The following is a 20,180-nucleotide window of genomic DNA, read 5'->3' on the forward strand; positions in this document are numbered from 1 at the left end:
AGCAAGGTAGCAGTTACTGTTATGTTTTTGCTGTCAAATGATACACATATATTTTAGTATCCAAATCTTCATTGAAAAATGATTATAATACACATGAAAAACCAAAAATAAATAAGTAAAAACATAAAAATGTGGGGCTGTTTAGATGATTTATAGTGAGATATTATTGAATTTCATAAAGTCTTCTTCATGAAAATGACCTTATTTTAGAATTCTTCTTATGTCTTAACGCGTGCATAACAACTTTATCACCACGACAACGATTTATCTTTGAACATCCTCTCTTATAGCGATTAACTGGTTGCCATTTACATTTTTCAAGATGTCCTAGACCGCAGCCAGGAGTATTGTCACGTGAAATTGCTCCATAATCAATAAATTTGATTCTAGCCTCAACATCTTTCATGAAAAATGAGCAAATTAGAAAAGTACTAAGGAACATAATCAATAATGTCTTTGACATTGTCATTTGTATTTATTTATTTATCAATTTATTGATAAAAGAGTATTAAATTCTTTAATGATTGATTAATCAATTTATAGGGATGCCTGATATTACTAACGTTAAAAAATAGATTAAGTATATATTTAGCTTAAAATAACAGTTTTGTTGTTTTTGCGATGAAATGTCAGTCAAAATATTGTTTCATTACAACATCACACAGACAACATAATTCCTAAAATTAAAGAGTATTGACAACTCTTTTTACACACAGAACACGTGATCTTATGGTTGAAATATGAATTAAACTTTCGGTATGATTTGTTTAACACAATTATTTTGTTTCAATTTTCTATTTCAAATTAAAGCAACAACTTCTTGACTCATTTTATTACTCTTTATGCAAATTAAAGCAAATAGAAAAATGCTACACATTAACACTTTGTTGGTGCACAATGTGATAAAGATGAACAATGAATAAAAGAGAAAAGGAAGAATAGTAATAAACTTCCACTATTCTTGAAATGATTACAAAATGATTCCACGGAAAAATACACACACTGCAAAAGGAATAAATGTGCAATATGTTCACACCACTAACTTATTTAAATACAAATGGGACTTTAGAAGAAATACTAAAATGCCCTCTAACAAACTTTGTCTACAAATTTATGCAAAATATGAATTAATTCTAACACCATCCCTTAATTCATATCCAACTTAAACAAAACTAACAACACCAACTCCACCCATCAAGCAGAGAAATTGATCAGTCTTGATCTCCTTCATCAGAATACCTGCCTGTTTCTGAGTGCTACAGTGCACAACTTCTAGCACTCCATTATGAATCCGATTTCTCAGAAAGATATATTTAGTCTCAATATGCTTGCTTCTCCCATGCAACATTGAGTTATTGGAAAGATTTCTTGCACACTTGTTATCGATCATCAACTTCAGAGGCTTGTTTACATTGATCTTCAGATCCTGCAGTAAATTCAGAAGCCATATAGCTTGACATGCATTCATAGCACCTGTAATATATTTTGCTTCACAGGTTGACAAAACAACAACTGGTTGCTTCTTGGAACACCAAGAAATAAGAATTCCCATAAACTTAAACAAGTACCCAGAAGTACTTCTTTTGTCAACTTTGTCTCCACACCAATCAGAATATGAGTAACTCAGAAGCACTGAGTCAGTTTCATCACCAAAGGGGAACAAAACTACACATTTCAAAGTTCCTTTTATATACCTCAGAATTATGACAACAACTTGGTAATGAGACCACTTCGGTTTACTCATAAACCTACTCACCATTCCAATTGCATAACAAATATCAGGTATGGTATTACACAAATACCTCAGAGACCCTACCAACAGCTTGAACATTGTCGCATCTACATTATCACCATCATAATCCTAATCGAATTTATGATTTATATAAGCAGGTGTGACAACAACTTTATATTTAGCAGCTCAAACCTCTTCGGAAGTTCAAGTTCATATTTCAGCTGATGTAAAATTATGCCTTTCTCAGAGTACATAATCTTCATCCATAGAAAATAAACTATTTCCTAGATCAGTCATCTCAAACTCATTCATCAACTCCTTTTTGAACTTAGCTATCATGTTCACAACTTCCTGTTAGCAACATGTCATCAACATACAGACACACCAGAATCATATCGCCTTCAGAAGTTTGCTGAACATAGACACCATACTCCATCTCACATTTCTGAAATCCCTGCTTCTTGAAAAATGAATCAATTTTTAGATTCCAAGCTCTAGGGGCTTGCTTCAGTCTATATGAGGCTTTGTGTAATATGTACATCATCTTTTCCTAATTCTTTTTCTCAAATATAGAAGGTTGTGACACATAAACCCTTTCTTCTAATAGACCATTCAGTAATGCAAATTTCACGTCTAAATGCATCAAAGGCCAATTCATGTTAGCAATTATCGTAATCACTAGCCTGATAGTTTTATGCCTTGCTAGAGGCGCAAACACTTCAAAGTAATCTACCTAGGTTTCTGCAGAAATCTAACCTTGCTTTGTGTTTGCCAATTGATCCATATGGCTTTAGCTTCACCTGATAAATCCATCTCACGCTGATGGCTTTCTTGTTCTTTTGAAGTTCTATCAGCTTCCAAGTCTTGTTTCTCTTTATGGCATCAAGTTCTTCTTTCATGGCCTTCAACCAAAATTTCTGCTTGAGAGCTTCTTCAGTACTCACGAGTTCAGAGTCTACTAACATGGCATATTGAATAACTCCCCCTTCAGAATCTACTTCGGTATCTTGCAGCATGTCAAACTCTACAAACCTTCTCGGAATGTTTATGATTCTTTGTGGCCTCTGAACTTGTTCAAAATCTTCTGATCCTGGAACAATATCAGATGTTGGAACTCCATAAGTACCGACTTCAAAAGCATGACCACCTTCATAATCTAGAATATTCCCAAAATATGGACTACCACTAGAATCTGAATCACCATCAGAGTCTGGATCAGAATTATATTCTTCCTCAGAATCAATCTCTCCTTTTGATTCTGATTTACTCTCAAAATCATTTTCAGGCTCTGACTCATCTTCAGAATCAGAATCAATATCATCAAAAGTTAACTCTGCACTGGAGTTGGATTGAGACTTTCTCCAATCCCATACTTCTTACTCTTTCACGACAACATCTCTGCTGAGTTAAACCTTATTAGTAAATGGAAAATAAAGCTTATAAGCACTTGTACCGCGATTCCCCACTAGTAACATCACCTTGCTTCTATCATCTAACTTCTTTTTATTAGCATCTGAAACATGTTTATAACACACAGAACCAAATACTCTAAAATGACTCACACTTTGCTTATCTCTAGTCCACCTCTCAAAAGGAAGAATTTCATTCAACTTCTTGGTTAGATACCTATTGAGCACATATGCTGCAGTGACAATAACTTCTCCCCACAAAGTGTTATGAAGCTTCTTCTCATTCAGCATGCTGCTCGTCATATCAAGCAAAGTTCAGTTTCTCATTTCAGTAAGACCATTGTGTTGAGGAGTATATGGAGCAATCACTTCATGCTTAATTCCATTCTCCTCTCAGAACTTTCTGAATTCTGTAGAGTTATACTCACCTCCACAATCAGTTCTGAGAATTTTTAAAGTCCGACCACTCTGTTTCTCAGCCTTTATTATGAATTTCTTAAATTCAGCAAACACCTCGTGTTTGAACATTATAAGGGATATCCATGTCATCCTTGTGAATTCATCCACAAATGACACACAATATTTATTCCCTCCTAGTGAAGGTTCTGGAAATGGTCCACACACATCATAATGCATTACTCCCAAAGCATGCTTTGCTCTTGGAGATACTTCTGATGCAAATGGAAGTTTTGGTTACTTCCTTCTCATGCATACATTTCATGACTTTTCTGTTTTCTTAATTGCAGGAATTACAAGTACCCGTTTCTTTGAATTCATATGCCCTAAGCTTCTAAAGTTCAAATGACCAAATCTTTTGTGCTACATCTCACTCTCCTTCTCAACACTTATTGCACTAAGACATTCATTGGTTGTAGTATTAAAATTCACCTTGAATGTTCTATTCCTTCCGTGTTCTGACTCCATAATCAACTTCTGATTACAGTCATGCAACTTCAAAAGATTATCCTTCATGGTAACTGAGAATTCTTTTTCAATTAATTGACCTACACTCATCAGATTGCTCTTCAGTCAAGAACATACTAGACGTTTTGAATTAACACATATTTGCCATTATTCAGAGTCACTCTAACATTCCCCATTCCTTCAACATTAAAATACTTATCATCATCACATCTGATGTTGGTCCTCTTCCCAGAGTCAAAATCAACCAACCATTTCTTATTTCTAGTAAGATGGTTTGAACAACCAGTGTCCATATACCACAAGTCTTCTAGAGACGCATTATCAGAATCAAAAGCCATTAATAGCATATTTTCTTCATCAGAACTTTTGGCTATATTCGCTTCTTTTGATTTCTTCTCCTTGTTTGACCAACAATCTGCAGTGAAGTGGCCAAACTTCTTACAACAGTAACATTGAACTTTTCTCTTGCCATACTTCTCATTTCCCTTATGACTTCTAGAAGTTGAGGTTTCTGACTTATGAGACCCACCATGTCTTTTCTTGGCTTCTGACTAAGAATGCTTCTGGTCTTTCTTGATAAAATAAGCTTTCAGAGCCTTCTCTACCTCTCTCTCAAAGGTTCTTTCAGTCAGACGCAACTCTTAAACCTCTAGACTGCTTTGCAGCTCTTCTATTCTCATGGTGCTCAGAACCTTAGAATGTTCAATTGCTATAATGATGTAATCAAACCGAGGAGTAAGAGATCTAAGTACCTTCTCAATGATACTTTCTTTAGAGAGAGTTTCTCCACACGACTTCATCTCATTTGTGATCAGAATCACTCTGGAAATATAGTCAGGTACCTTCTCATTATTCTTCATGCTTAGATTCTTATAATGCTTACGTAGAGACTGAAGCTTCACCTTCTTCACTGATGCATCACCTCCGTAGCTTCGCACCAGTGTGTTCCATGCATCCTTCAGCCTTGTCGAATCAAATATTTTCTCAAACACGTTCACATTCACACACTAATGAATGTAGAATAAAGCCTTCCGATCCTTCTTCCTCAGATCATGCTGAGCATTTCTCTACGCATCTGTTGCATTTTCTGGAGGTGCAACTTGAATGTAACCATTATTGATGAGATCAAGAATATCTTGAGCTCCAAACAACACACACATCTGAATTATCCAATGATTCTAATTCTTGCCATCAAACACTGGAAGCTTAATGCTCAGATTGTTTTCGTTCATCTTCAACATTTGTGCAGTATACTCAGATCTCACCTAAACATAGTGTTTCCCAATCCTGCAGAATCAAGATGTGTGATTCTATTACGGTTCTGAATAGAAATTCAACACGAATTACCAAACAGAAAAACAATCACACAACGCCTCACCGTTTTACTCGTGTTTCCCGTTGTGTTTCCTTGTGGATCTGAACCAGAGCTCTATATACCAATTGGTTGTGCACAAGGTGATAAAGATGAACAATGAACAAGAGAGAGAAGAGAGAGTAATAACAAACTTCCACTACTCTTGAAATGATTATAAAATTGTTGCACAGAAAAATATACACACACACACACTGGAAAAGGAATAAAGGTATAATTTGTTCACATCACTCACTTGCTTAAATACATGTGAGACTTTAGGAGAAATACTAAAATACCCTATAACAAAAAATTTCTACAAGTTTATCCAAAATATGAGTTAATTATAACACATTTAACTCATCTCTAGTAATAAACTCCTCTTACTAACAAATTCGTGCATAATGGAAATCAAAACACAAACTCGATTTTGCACATTGTTTCAGTTCTTTAAAAAAGATTTTTTAATAGTGTTTCATATTTTTGTTTAAGAAAATTTTAATTTTTTTTTTGAAAAAGTTTCATACGAAAAATTGTTTCAATAACTTTTTATAGAATGTTGTAGCTACTTCATCATTTTAGTATAACTTCTTTTGATATTAAAATTTCACAAGTTACTTAAATTTTAAAATATTTTAAATAGTTTTTTATAAAAATTATTTTTGAAATATATATTTTTAAAAAATTATATAATTTTGACTATATTTTAATATTTAAAAATGTATATTTATGTTATTGAATGTTAAAATTAATTTTTTTAATTTATAAAATATAACTAAGAAACTTTTAATATTTAATAAAAAAATCATTTTAAAACTTATTTATCTATAATATAAAAAAATAACATATTGTGGAAATCTCATGTATGTCCTTACCTATAATTTTGACACATTTCCAAAATACACATTTCCAAAATGGGGCAAAATTGAGTCTAAAACTTACTTTTTTGAATCAAACTAGATTATCAATCAATTTGATTTCTATTTCTTCTACTTTCTTTCTGATATGTAATAAAGAGAACCATATTTGAGTTTATTTGGTTCCAAATCAACTACTATAATCCTACTTTTTCAATTTTTCTCTTCTACCAATGTATCATCACATCACAATTTTCAACTTTTCTCTTTTACCAATATATCATCACATCACAATTGTACTTGGCTCTACATTTCTCTCTCTAATTTTCAACAGGGTTAGGAAACCTTCACTCTTTCTCTCTTTATTTCTCAGCTCTTCATTTCTTCTTCTCCAAAGGATTTCTTCATCTCCCTTTCTTACAAAAAATGCTTCATCCCTCTTTCTTCCAACTTCTTCTTTGAACATAAATCTCACCCCGTCTGTCCTGCAAACAAAAATCAAAATCATGAATCAAAGTGAAATAAAGAAGGAAAAAAGGTACCAATCAGAATAGAGGAAACGACGGTAGATCTGACATTTTTGACGTTTTTATGACGGTGTGCGATTTTGCAGTGGTAGATTTATATGTTGTCTTCCTTAGTAGAAAATGTATATTTTTATTTTGTGTTTGTGTTTTCCATATTTACCAATGTTATTTTCTTTGGTAAAAATTGTATTTGTTTCGGTTTGATGTTTTGTGTTTGTGTTTATCTTTGTGTTTGTGTTCATCTTTGTGTTTGTGTTTGTATTCATGTTCATCTTTGTGTTTGTGTGTGTTCATCTTTGAAATATATATGCCTTATTATCATAAAAATGAGGTGTTAAGACAGTGATTACAAATGAAGATGAAGGAAATGAAGAGATTGGGTTTTCAAGTTGTTCCATTTAAATTTTTTGAAAAATGAAGAAATTGTGTAGATGGTTGATTTTGAAGTGTGTTTGTTAATTTTCATGTTATTACAAATAAAGTTATTTGTATGTGTTTTAATGTTATTTCATGTTAGTTTAAATAAAGTTTTGTCCAATAAATAATACTATAATAGCATGACTATTTTTATACTTATTTCTTTTGATGCAAAATATATTTGACTTTTGAGGGATGATGCTCATCGGTGCATATTCCGAGAATGGATAGATTTGTAATATGAAGGACATTCTCTGATGGACAACTGAGAAGTAAGAAAAGCTCAGAAGGTTTTAATACACAAAACTATCACGATAAAGGTAATTTTAATTTATATATTACCATGTCATATATGTAGTGTCGGTTGTATGCGATGGAGATTTCCATAAATTTATTTTTATGTTGCCGGTTGTATTACCCATATAGGAATTCATCAACAATACAAATGTGACATGCAGGTGGTTGATACTCTCCTAGGTTTGTGGATGGATATTGAAACCTGTCTAGCATTGTATTACAAAAACTCAGTTTGATAAAACCATTAAGCCATTGAACAAATTTCAAATATAGAAGAAAGCTTAATAGATCATTGAACAGTTGTGATGGTGTAGACACAATGTAAAGTGTCCTATTTTATATGCCAATTTTGTGTAAATACTCTATACAATTTTAAAGCATGTATTATTGTAGCATTTGTTTCTGCTTGTTGTCCTGTGTAACCTAAACAAATATTCACAGCCTGTGTTAAGTAATTAGAACACTCAAAAATATATAAGACATATTCCCAGTTTCCTTAGACTTATAAAAAACTTTAACCATCCAAAAATAATTCATTTTTAATAATGGTAATCATAAAAAGGACATTTTTGACTAATTGATTGATGTGGAATGATTATTGCATTGTAATATACTAAATTCATAGCCTAATCTAATTATTTATTGAATTGATATTGTATTATTAAATTTGGAAATTTTAAAGATAAAATTTTTATGTATAAGTTATCTAATGAGATGTGTCATAATTAATTCCTAACTTTAAAAAGAGTGTTTTTACCTTTTATTATTTATTTTGAAATAAATCGATCACTTATCTAGAATTAAGGCTTTTGCATTTTTTAAAATTTAATTGTAATTAAAATAAATTTATTTTATTCATAAGTTTTAATATAATATTATTTTTCATTCTAACAAAAAAAAATCTATCAATTACACAACTTTGAAATATATCAAGAAAAATATAGAGCCAAAGAAGAAAGCAAAAAAATATAACTTTGACATGTTATATTTAATCAATGGGATTAATTGGAATCAAATTGAAATCAAATTGGAATCAATGACATGTTATATGATTTATTGTTTTAGTTATGTCATAATTAATAGTAGATAACGTAAATAATAGATAAATTTATAGTCAATATTCAGGATTGATTATTTTGTAAACAAAACAAATTAAATTTTAATGCATATGAATAGGAATAAAAAGTTATAAATTTTTTACATTATACAAATGGAAGAGTTATAATTTTGATTGCATGATAAATATTTATATTAAATAGTAAAAAACTTAACGTCTCAAAATTTCCAATATGTGTTAATTATAGTTAAAAATTTAATGATATATAATTATTGATAATAAATAGCGAGTAAGGGTGCACTAATTGTAAAATATATATCATATTTTTATATAATCGTATATAATTAATAGTGAGAAACTAAATTTTAAATTTTTTTAATATCACATCGTTAAAAATTTGAATGAGTGGATAATCATTGACAATAAATAGTGAGAAATTGAGTTTTATTTATTCTTTTTACTATTTAAAACATTTTTATACTTGTAGATTTAATAATAAAAAAATAACTCAATAGATATTATTTGACATTTTTTATTGAATTAAAACTTGAATTGATAGATAATTCTTGAGGATAAATAGTTAGATATACGGGTATAATTTTTTAAAATAGGATACTAATTGAAGAGTTAGATTTTTCGTTTCTAAAGAAATATTTAAATTAATTAGTTAAAAATAGAGTTTCAAAATTTTTAATATGCACAAATTATTGAGTTAGAAATCTAAATATTTTTATAAACGAAAACAACTTTATTATTGATTAAAATATATTTATAAATAATGTCAAAATAAAAATAATATTTATATACGAAAAAAAATACATTGTTGATTAAAATATTTTTATATACAGAAACAAATACTATTGTTATAAACGGGATCAACTTTACTACTGATTTAAATATTGAATAATAGAAATTTATCATCATTGTATTTTCTCTTATAACATAATTGTCTTATTTGTTAAAAAAAATTAAACATTAATATATCTAATATAAGTTTCAATAGTTTTTTTTTAATTATATTATTATTGGCATTGTTGTTTATCTTTAATTTTCTACAAATATTACTATTTCAACTTAAATTTACTATTATTCTTAAGTTTTTTTTTTATTTTCAACTTTTAATTTTTATGACAGTCCTATAAACAAATGCGCGTCCAAAACCATATCACACTAAAAAAATATATCCCGTACGTAGGCATGAGTTTTTTTAACTAGTTTTTATTAAAGTAAAAACAAACGTATTGATGTGGTAATGTAAATAAATTGAGTTTAATTTTAAAACAATGTCTCTTTTAAGTTAACAATATTGAATATAGAATAAATTTTTTAAATTAATAATATTATTTATAAATGAAAATGTATTTTGTTTTATTAATAAAACTCAAAGGTTTTAATAAATAATACACAAATGAAAATTGTATAATAACTATTTTGAAATGCGTTGGAGTTTTCATTGTTTTGTAACATATTTTTTTAGTTAAGGGATTAAAATGGAATATTAAATTAAATTAATAGATTAAAACATGTATTAAACTAAGAATTTAAGGTAACACCTCGGTTTTATGAGACTTTAATTGTTTAAGGCAGCACCTGAAGCTCTTCTCTCATCCGTTCAGATTGCTTTAGTCACACGTGTCGGGTGTTTTAGACAACACTATGGGGGGTTTTTCTTCCCTGTTATGATTTATTTTCTTTGTCATCACAGATAAAATAAAAAAGAATTTAATAGAATGTATTACAAGATGTATTACAAGATGTTATGACATTAGTAAGGTATTCTACATATTGAGGAACAAATATGTTTTTGCTGTCAAATGATACACATATATTTTAGTATCCAAATCTTCATTGAAAAATGATTATAATACACATGAAAAACCAAAAATAAATAAGTAAATACATAAAAATGTGGGGCTGTTTAGATGATTTATAATGAGATATTATTGAATTTCATAAAGTCTTCTTCATGAAAATGACCTTATTTTAGAATTCTTCTTGTGTCTTAACGCATGCATAACAAGTTTATCACCACGACAACGATTTATCTTTGAACATCCTCTCTTATAGCGATTAACTGGTTGCCATTTGCATTTTTCAAGATGTCCTAGACCGCAGTCAGGAGTATTGTCGCGTGAAATTGCTCCATAATCAATAAATTTGATTCTGGCCTCAACATTATTGACGAAAAATGAGCAAATTAGAAAAGTATTAAGGCACATAATCAATATCGTCTTTGACATTGTCATTTGTATTTATTTATTTATCAATTTATTGATAAAAGAGTATTAAATTCTTTAATGATTGATTAATCAATTTATAAGGATGCCTGATAATACTAATGTTCAAAAATAGATTAAGTATATATTTAGCTTAAAATAACAGTTTTGTTGTTTTTTCAATGAAATGTCAGTCAAAATATTGCTTCATTACAACATCACACAGACAACATAGTTCTAAAATAGAGTATTGACAACTCTTTTTACACATAGAACACGTGATCTTATGGTGGAAATATGAATTAAACGTTCTGTATGATTTGTTTCGATTTTCTATTTTAACTTAAAAATTTCCAAGGAGAACTACGACTTCTTGACTCGTATTATTACTCATCATGCAAATTAAAGCAAATAGAAAAATGATAGACATAACACTTAACTAATCTATAATAATAAACTCCTATTACTAACAAATTCGTGCATAATGGAAATCAGGACTTTACAAACTCGATATTGGATCTTGTTTCAATTTGTTTAAAAATAGATTTTAAAAAGTGTTTAACATGTTTATTTAAAAAAAAATTGATTTTTTTTTTGAAAATGTTTCAAAAGAAAAAAATTGTTTCAATAACTTTTCATACAATGTTGTAGCTACCTCATCATTTTACTATAACTTTTTTTATATTAAAAATTTAAGAGTTATTTAAATTTTAAGCTATTTTGAATAGTTTTTCATAAAAATTATTTTTAAAATATATATTTTTTAAAAATTATGTAATTTTGACTATTTTAATATTTAATAATGTATATTTATGTTATTGAATATTAAAATTAATTTTTTTATTTATAAAATATAACTAAAAAACTTTTAATATTTAATAAAAAAATCATTTTAAAATTTCAATTTTTTTATTAAAGTTAAAACAAAAGGATTGATGTGGTAATGGAAAGAATTTGAGTTTAATTTTAAAACAATGTCTTTTTAAAGTTAACGATATTGAATATGGAATAAAATTTCGAATTAATAATATTATTATTAAATAAAAATGTATTTTGTTTTATTAATAAAACTCAAAGGTTTAAATAAATAATACGCAAATGAAAGTGGTTTCGGAGGTTGAAAATAAAACCCCCGCAACTTAAATAATGTATCAGTAACAGTTTTTAATTATATATGTTGATTCAGATTTGTACTAATGAAGTTACTGTCATGCCATATCACCATAACTTAATTTTTTTTTCTAAAAATTGGCGGAAGGGACCAAATAGGGTAACATAAGTGAAATTAAAGAACTAACTTGTAACATTTTTTTTAATTAAGGGACTAAAGCGAAACATTAAATTAAATTAAGAAACTAAAACATGTATTAAGTCAAGAATTTAAGGTAGCACCTCGATTTTATAAGACTTTAATTGCTTTGGTTGTAGGCTTTGAAGCATTTATGGCAGCACCCTGGAGCTATTCGCTCCTCAGTTCATATTACTTTAGTCACACGCGTTGTGTGTTTATGACAACACTCTGGGATTTTTGCTTCCCTGCTCCGATTTATTTTCTTTGTCATCATAGTTAAAATGAAAAAGAATTTAGCAAAAAATGAATTTATTTACTAGCTATGTTGTTACAAGTGATTGGTATAATTCTGTAGACAACATGTATTGTAAGATGTCATGACATTATGTTGAGACATCATGTCTCCGTGATCTTAAAATAATAGGCAAATATGTGGAGCAAGATATTCCACACATTGAGGAACATCCCGCCTCAGAATCTAACCAACACAAAAGTGATTCTCGCGCCTAATTTGTTTGATTGTTTCTATGCTTTTTGGAATTGTGAAAGATTTCCCAAAATATCAAGTATCAAGATCAAATCAGATTAATGGAGATTTAATTTATGAAAGATTGCAAAAAGTTAAATTGGATTATTGAGTTGCGCTATTTGATTTTACTTCAGCCGCAAGTTTTGTTTGAAACACTAATGGGCCATGCGGCTGGGTTCTTTTCTATTTAAATAGAAGTTCTTCATATAGAAGTCTCGGACCTTGAGACAACAAGTAAGACATGTTTTATTTTTATATGTCTTTGTGTATTCTTTGTTAAGTTGTGAGAACTATATTCGCTAGAATCATTCCTCATGTAAAGGGATAGAGTTTTTTTTAGTTGTATTTGATTTCATCATTCGTTCAACTTTGTAATGATCCAAACACTTGGGAAAGTGATTGAGAGAAATTAAGAAGGGTCTCATATTTAGGGGGGGATCCTAAATAGAAATTCACAAGTAGTATTAAGAAAAAAACATTGAACTAGGAGGGTTCAACTAAGACAGATTTCTACTTTTACTTTTAAGGGAAAAATAACACAAGGGGAAAATAATCAGGTGGGAGTACAATCGCTTATTAGGATAAGAGAGACCGACCACAATTTTTCTTTGGAATAAACTCAAGCAACTCTCACATTAACACGATGATCAATATACATGTCAGGAGTTACTATTCTTTTCTTAGAAGGTCGAATAGTCATTATCTCCAGCTATCCTATGAGGGATGAAACATAGATCTCCATATTTTATTTTATTTTCCTTTTTAACTTTGGTCACATTGTATAGCTTTATGGATTCTCTTTGCTCTGACTAGGTCGGTGCTGATAGTCACCGACCCATTATATACATTGTGATACTTGAGCTTGAGATTAACTGAAGAAGCCATTGCATCCAATGCAGCCACGGAGGGTCTTCCCCAAGTGAAAGTATAGACTTTAATGAACAATTGTACTGGTAAAAAAGTACAGGGTGTATGTGTTCTCTCTGCAAGGGAAGGGAGACTTATAGGTTTTAGTAGGTGTATTACAATTTGAGTAGTGAGAGCTTGCTCACAGCAGCGAGAAGCCATGTGCCATGATGATTGAGGATGTTTAAAGGATCAACTCATATGAGGTGAAAGGACCTGTTAGTGGCCGGTGTTGCTGGGTTGCAGGTGGACGGTAAGGTTGATAGAGTATTATGGCTATTATGAGCGTAATGCTCTTTGTCTAGTGGAGAATGTAAATGATTTGAGAATTCCCCGATCCCCTTGATCAGGGTAATGTATTTATAGAGGTCTCTAGGACCTAAGGTTGCCTCAGAAAAGGCTACCACCCGGTCTATGATGGATAAATAAATCCTTGTTTCAAAGGGTGATGAGGGATCAACAATGACTCTAACTTTGTTTTTATCCAAGACATATCTTATCCCACATTTTATTTCCCTCTATGGGCGATGGACACTTAGGGGAGAGGTGATACCTCCATTTGGAAAACTTTATATCATCACCTTCTCCTAGGGCAGTCCATGAACATCACCCTAGGCAAAGCCTTTTGCAAGTATAACACTACATAGTCCCTCAGGCACGAGATCTTCGACAGAAGACAAAGTATTTTTTACCCGTAATTAATGGGAGTATCTAGAGAACTGACACTTCCCTTTACGAGGATTCCTTGGGTAATAACGTGTATCTCGGTTGTCGGGACATTAAGTCCCTAAAGCAAGGCGTATTTGACCTTTCAGGCGACATTTCTATTGAGTTTTCTAGCAAGACTAGAGGTCAAGTCTCCGGGGCTTGGCATAGGACGCGTACTTTAAGCGTGTTTCATTGAAAATTATTCCTCCCGAGGGGACACTAAATCCCTCAGGCGAGAGTCTAATTAGCTTGAGGAATCTAAGTTGCTCAAATGCGATAATGCATAGCCCGACTGATGAGACATTGAGTCCCTCAGACGATACATTTAACCTTTCAGGCGAGACTTCCATCAAACCATCTAGCAAGACTGGAAAAAAGTCTCCGGGGCTTGACATAGGTCATGTCTCTTAGGGTCCTGCCTAGATTAGACTTATCCCAAAGTATTACCATAGGAATACTTGTTACTTCTCATGGTAAAGAAAGGGTATAGTCTTTGTCTTCAAGGCTACTATCTTTAACTTAGATCTCACAAGTGAGAGGATTGAGTAATCTAAATGTTGAGCTAGCTTATTCTAAGAAGACTACCTTAACCAAGTCATACTTGCATATTACCCGTACCTATCCTAAAAAACAAAAAAAATCATATCATCATCAAAATCATTTTTTGCATTCATTTCAGGAATCTTAATCATCATCCAAACACCCTAAAGTATAATAGAATCTGGTAAGAGGAAAACCCTTCAGTTCAAAATAAGGGAACCGAAGAGTAATAACCTAAAGAATTATGCCATGAGCTTGAACAAAGGTAAGAAGAATTCCTTGAATTACAAATTTGGGAAGACAAACCCCTTGAATGTCCATGTGCAAAATGAAGCTTTGACTTCCTTGACACAATTCTTAGATCCTACACTTAGGTGTTTCTAGTTTCAAGATTTTTAACTGTTTCCGGCCCTTGAAGAGTTTGGCAAGATCCTAGAGATTTCTAAACCCACGAAAGGCCTATTTAAATGATAAGGTATCGTTCTACAGTAGAGGAGATGACTTATCACCTTAGCATCCATGAAGCTGACTTACAAGCCAAAGTAACACATTCAATCACAACTTTCTTCTTGAGTACCTAACATGTTTATTGTAAAATGTCAATTTTCTTATCCATTTTGAATCATACTCACCATAGGAAAAATGTCAAAAAACAATGAAAAAATACTTCACCAATCAAAATATGATTATTAGTTTTTTTTTAATTTAGGATAATTTTTGCTTATTGTATATGAAATGAAATGTAGGTAAAATCACTATATGAGATATAAATGATATGCGACACTAATGATCCGGATAATAAAACTCATTCCAACGGGAAAAACAGCCGCACAGGTTCCTGCCACAAAGGTCGAAAAGTGTCAATATAAAACTCACGCCAATGGAAAAAACTGGCACACAGGCTTCTGCCATAAAGACCAAAAGCGTCAAACTTGCCACAAAGGCCGAAAGCATCAAACTTACCATAAAGGCTAAAAAAACATCAAGCTTGCCCCAAATGCTACTGCCACAAAGGCCCGAAAAACATCAAACTTGTCACAAAAGCATGATATAGTGACTCATCTATACACATCTTATATGATGCATGCGTCAGTAAACTTGTCACAAAGACATATCATGGTGACTCATATATTCATTTTTATTTATTTGTATTTTCTTAAATCTAAACACATACTCATATATATATATATACTCATATATATATATATATATATATATATATATATATATATATATATATATATATATATATATATATATATATATATATATATATATATATATATATATATATATATATATATATATATATATATATATATATATATATATATTATTCACACATACTTGAACCTCATGCAATATAGATATACATCTAGTAATATATGTATAATAACGATATCAAACTTATGTACATATAAGAAAATTAAGTATGAATAGAACATATACTATATATAGTTTCTTGTTTTTACTTTATTATGAATAATACCAACTAAATAAGAGTATCCACTAGTAACACAAGCAGAGACTATTTAGAAGAAAAACGAGTTCATAAAAATAAATTATGTTTCTAAAAACTACTGAGGATGCCAACCAATAACCATATACAAATATGTTTAAGGAAAGAAATAAATTTTTAAAAAATAGCTGTAAAGTTTTAATGAGCAAAACTTTTAATAATATCTTTGGTAAAAAATTTGAGATGTTACCATGGATATCAAAGCAATAATCCTCAGATAATTTTTTTAAAATATTTTTTATTGTTGGGTTTGTTATTTTTTAATTCTTAATATATTGTGCTTATAAGATGCAATGGATTTTTTTTAAAAATGTGTGCATGTTTTTGAGTTGCTTTTTTGTTGTTGTTGTAGATATATAAAGAAGGTAAGTTTGTTATATTTAATGATTTTTCAATTTTGGTTTATTAATGGTCCATAGCTTCTCTTTTTTTTTTTTACTGTTGTTAAAAAGAAGATAGAAAAAATGTATATTCATACTCCAAGTTGAAAATTTAAACTCAGGATGTTTATGATGGTAATTTGTAAATATGTTACTATTAGGAAAAAATCTATTTTTATAGAATATTACTAATTATAAAATTATTTGATTAATTTCAATATATGCTATTAGTAAGCATGAATTTTTGTGTGTAATATAAGAAATTGCAAATATGTTACTATGAGTTAAATATTTATTTTTGTTTATGTAAATGTTGTCTTGTATTATTTTATTTAGATAATATAACAAATACAATATTATTTTTATTAAGTGATTAATAAATTCTTGTGAAGAAAAACAGGTAAATGAAGATAATGGAAATAAAAGAACCATTAACTATTAAAGGTGGTAAGGAAATAACTTATTTTAATAAAAATAAATACTATTGGTAATTATTTATATTTAGTGAAGAAAAATATTATTAATAATTATTAAAGGTGGAATTAAGAAAATAATTTACTAAAGATATTAAATAAGGAATATATATATATATATATATATATATATATATATATATATATATATATATATATATATATATATAATGTTATTGAAAAGTTAAAATGATTGAGTAAGATTCTTTTAAAGTGTTGTAAGGTTAAGAAAAATAATTTTTTTGTTTCGTAATGGATATCAATATATTATAGTGATTATTAAATCTATGTTTTTAAATAAAAAATTGTAGATATATTAAAGAAGTGATTATAGTTTTAAAATTATATTAGGAGAGGTTTGTTATATAATTGTTGCGATAGAATTGTAAAATTACTGAGAAAAAGAAACGAAAAATTGTTTTTATAATAAATAAGTTGCTCTTAGTGATTCTAACTGAATTTTATTTTACTAATTTTTTGAATCGTTTTAATTGACATGTCTCTAAAATAAATTATATTTTTTTTTGAATTTTTAGTTTCGAGAACGAAATTATTTTAAGGGAGCAATAATGTAACATTCAGAATTTTTTATACAAATTATCTTTATTTTATTTGTTTATTTTCTCATGTGCATAGATATATTTTAAATTCTTTATAGTTATCTTCTAAGTTTCAGCATTTATTTTATAAATGATTATTTGGATAAGTGCTATTATTTTTATTAATTTTCTTTATTTTATGTTTATTATATTTTGTGATTTTTTGATATGTTTAATGGATTTAATAACGAATATTGAGAGTAAAAAAAATATTCTTGTTGTTTTAATATTTTAATTATATTATAGTGGATATCTTTCTCCGCCGAGATTTAAAATTAAGTTTGCCATATTATCAGAGTTAAACATATTTTACTGTATTCAACTCTATTAAATAAATAGTTAATAATTTATGTAATTATTTATTAATTAATTAGAATCACATATTTTTAATTTAATTATTTAAATTGATTAATTTAGTGTGATTAGAATAGAAATAATTATTTTAAGGAAAATTAAATGATCTAAAAATTTAGGAATACTATGTTCTTGTTATTTTATAAATTAACTTTAATATATGTGGGAGAATGATAAAATTCCATGGTAAGTGAAAAAAAATAGTAATAATGAATTCAAAATATTATAATTATAAATAATAATTATAATGATAATTTGTAGCTAAGAATATGGATGCACAGTGAGAATTTTCAATAAGTGAAATGATTAATTTATGACTAATGAGTTTTGGTTTCGAGATATCAATTTGATTTAATAAAAAATGAATTAAATAAAACTAAACTCATCTCTTACCTTCAAAAGTCATTATTAAAATCACTATTATCTATACTTGTCCCTTCACGTCTTTTTTTCATTATTGTCTATCTTTCCTCTCAACTTCTAACTCTATAATACACACTTATTTATCTCATGTCTCACACTTTCAATTTCACAGGTAAGATCTAAAATTTCCAACTCCATGAGAGAGACACAAACTGAACTGTCTTTCCTTTCAATGTTACTTTTTACGCATTTTGGCGTTACTAAAACTCTTATTCTTAGGATATCAAAAATAATGTTGTCCAAATAAATCACGAGGTAAGGATTTTTTCCGTTTTTTTTTACAAAAATAACTCAGTTTTTTAAGGAAATTCCCAAAATACTCCTGGTTTCAAAAAAAATCTCAAAATACCCCACTTTTAGGAGGAGTCTCCAATTGAATTGGCGACTCCTCTTAAAACTTGAATGGAGGCGCCAATTGGATTGGCTAGGGCAGGTGCCCTAGCCAATCCAATTAGCGCCTATGTGTAGGTTTTAAGAGGAGTCGCCAATTCAATTGGAGACTCCTCATAAAATGCATTTTTTGTCTTATAAATAGATGCGTTGTGTGACCAATTGTTCCACATCTCATATGATCATTTGGCTATCATGTTTGATGTTCGTCGCCGATACGGAAAGGTGATTTATGCGAGAGACAAACCTCAAATGATGATGCTGTTTTGGAACATCACCACATTCGATCAACTGAAGAGGGAGCTGGTTCGTTGGTTAGATGGGAAAATACCAGAAGGGAAAAAAATCAGAAGTATTGAGAGACTTGACAGTATCTTTGGTTGGGTGCGAATGAAGACTGATAAGGATGCTAGGGAAATGATGTTCGGTCGAGACGACATCAATTTGATTGTTGTAATCAGTTAGAAATATTTATGTTTTCAGATAGCTTATTTTGTACTGATGTTTGTTGTGAACCTCGTGGTAACAAAAACTTAATGATATATAATGATTGAAGGTTACAAAAATACAATGTTACAAAAAGTTTAAGACCTAGATGATGCTCCTCGATTGGGACAGTTGTTCTTGTTGTGTCCTGGTTGATGACAGATACTACATAATCTTATCATTTTATCTGTGGAATCCATCTCTGTTCTGATATGTGTGTTGTTTGGCCTTCCTTTCTTCTTTCTACGCATCTCGTCATTGTGCCAAACAATATCTCCTTCATATGGAGGTCAGTAATCCTCCATTGGTAGTACTGAGAAGCTTTGAGTATATACATTCATGATGGTGTTGGCCTTGTACACATCAGATAAATGGTTGTAAGCGTCTTGATGAGTATAAGCGCATGCTGCTATGACATGGGAGCAAGGTATGCGGAAGACCTGGAATTTTCCACAATCGCACAAACTTCTGTTTAGTCTAACAGCGTAGGCTAAATTTGGTCTCCCCTCGTTGTTGCCCATTGTTTCCTGGACGCTGAAATTTTATATATGACGGTCAAAGACTGTTACAGCGTGTGTGCTAGCTTTGATGATCTCCTCTTTCATGACCTTCATGCAACACTCACTGAATACTTGCCCGGACATTAACACTACACTCCATCTTTCACCTCTGGTTGCGAATATAGAAGTCAACCTATAATAGGTTGATCTTACCAAGGTGGTTATCGGCAGATTTCGAATTCCTTTGAAAACACCGTTCATGCATTCCATAATGTTTGTTGTCATGTGGCCCCAT

At 29.8% G+C, this 20,180-nt stretch overlaps 1 long non-coding RNA gene across 1 annotated transcript; it reads left to right on the plus strand.

The window, feature by feature from the left end:
* Positions 1-6,519: 6,519 nt before the first annotated feature.
* On the plus strand, positions 6,520-7,909 carry LOC127086913 (uncharacterized). The gene is made up of 2 exons (XR_007789673.1): positions 6,520-7,537; positions 7,676-7,909. It is a non-coding gene; the product is annotated as an uncharacterized LOC127086913 (long non-coding RNA).
* The last annotated feature ends 12,271 nt before the right edge of the window (positions 7,910-20,180 follow it).

Source organism: Lathyrus oleraceus, chromosome 5 (genome assembly GCF_024323335.1).
Source record: "Lathyrus oleraceus cultivar Zhongwan6 chromosome 5, CAAS_Psat_ZW6_1.0, whole genome shotgun sequence".
NCBI lineage: Eukaryota > Viridiplantae > Streptophyta > Magnoliopsida > Fabales > Fabaceae > Lathyrus > Lathyrus oleraceus.